This window comes from Sinocyclocheilus anshuiensis, unplaced genomic scaffold, assembly GCF_001515605.1.
Source record: "Sinocyclocheilus anshuiensis isolate Anshui unplaced genomic scaffold, SAMN03320099.WGS_v1.1 scaffold582, whole genome shotgun sequence".
In the NCBI taxonomy this organism is placed as follows: domain Eukaryota; kingdom Metazoa; phylum Chordata; class Actinopteri; order Cypriniformes; family Cyprinidae; genus Sinocyclocheilus; species Sinocyclocheilus anshuiensis.
The window spans coordinates 322,236-324,175 of record NW_015547659.1 but is presented as its reverse complement, the minus strand read 5'-3'; positions in this window follow the sequence as shown (position 1 = coordinate 324,175).

Below are 1,940 nucleotides of genomic sequence, written 5' to 3'. Positions count from 1 at the left end.
TTCTGCGTAAAATGTGAATATAAGTGAATATGCAAATTCATTCTTTGCCAGAAGGTGGCGCTTGTGGAACAGCTACATAAAGTAAACATTATGTTATCACAGGCATTATACGGAGGTAATATGAAAAGATAATGCCATTAAAACTTTCCTGGCCGAAATGTGAGTTTACAGGTATGATTTAAACACCATAAATTACACAGAATATTCATTATTCATCATCAGTAGATCGAAACAACACTTGGCAAGTTGGCATAAATGTGAGCTATTTGGTGACTGCTAACTGCGTTTTTATTTTGAAACGTGCCGTGCTCACGCTTAATTAATTCAATCATAGCCATTCAAAGTTTAATGATCACATTTAAACAATAGGATGATTCCTGTTCTTCCATCCCCAGATTTGAGATTGAGACTCTAAAGCAGCATGTTGGAACACAGTGACTGAATCTAAAACCTTCAACTGACACACAGATTACATCCACGTAAGTCACTGAACTCGCACTGTATGACGTTACAGAAAGTTGTCCGGTCCAGCTCCTTTCACACAGCAGTGTTGTGTTTGTTGTTGATCTGCATGTTAACAGAAAGACACTCTCGTGCTGGGCTTTACTAGCGCATGTATGCATTGTGTATTCCGCTAGTATATCGGTGGAATACATGGAACATACCAACTATACAAACTGTGTGGGGGAAACTTAAACTGAACCATTCACTATAAACTACAACCAGGGCGTCGCTGAAAATGAGTGTGTGAGTTTGTTTACAAAATGCTGTTGTCACTGCAGCAAATTCCCATATATTCAAATAATTATTCGAAAAAATATAATTTCCTTGCAGCCAGTGGGCCCCCTTCCCAGTGTAGGCCCCTGGGCTTCAGCCCGTTAAAGCCCGTGCATTAATGCGCCCCTGAGTATAACATATATACATATAGAAGAAGAAGGATTAGCTCACCATCTACTGAACTGAGGGCTTCCTTGTAAGCAGGGCTGCTTGCTGAAGATTTGAAAAACAATGTCCGGTCCAGCTCCTTTCACACAGCAGTGTCATGCTGGGCTTTACTAGCGCATGCATTGTGTATTCCACTAGTATGTCGGTGGAATACACGGAACATACCAACTATACAAACTGTGTGGGGGAAACTTAAATTGAACCATTCACTATAAACTACAACCAGGGCATCGCTGAAAATGAGTGTGTGAGTTTGTTTCCAAAATGCTGTTGTCACTGCTGCAAATTCCCATATATTCAAATAATTATTCGAAAAAATATATAATTTCCTTGCAGCCAGTGGGCCCCCTTCCCAGTGTAGGCCCCTGGGCTTCAGCCCGTTGAAGCCCGTGCATTAATGCGCCCCTGTATATAGGGTACAAGGGGGCTAAAGGCGCTCTGGGGTAAAAGGCACCTTTGATATTATTTTCATCTAAATATTTTAGCTGAAGTATTTGTATCACTACCGTGTGCCTTTTACCCCATGTGTGAAGTAAAAGGCCCCCCTTGCCACCTCATAAATTTATAAGATTTTTAAACAAAATAAACAACTTGAATTATTTATTTTCACACAAAATCTGCTGCTCCCTTAATGTTCAATACAATGTATATATTTTTTTCTGCAATTATACATTTCAGGCGCAGTGAATGGCACATTTTTTCTTAAGGTGGGCCCTTAGCCCTGTTGTACCCTATATATATATATATATATATATATAATTTCAAAGTATACAAGAATAGGCATTTAAAGGTTTAAATGAAATATATTTTGAAAAAACAATTGGAAATTTGTATACAATTGCGCATTTCTAATTAGAATGAATATATTGCATTCAAATGTTAGCAGATATTTTGAATTTTTTATCATTTTGGTAGACCTACACACATACACACACACACACACACACACATTACTAACCCTGGATTATGAGGACAATCAGTGTTTAACTGGACTT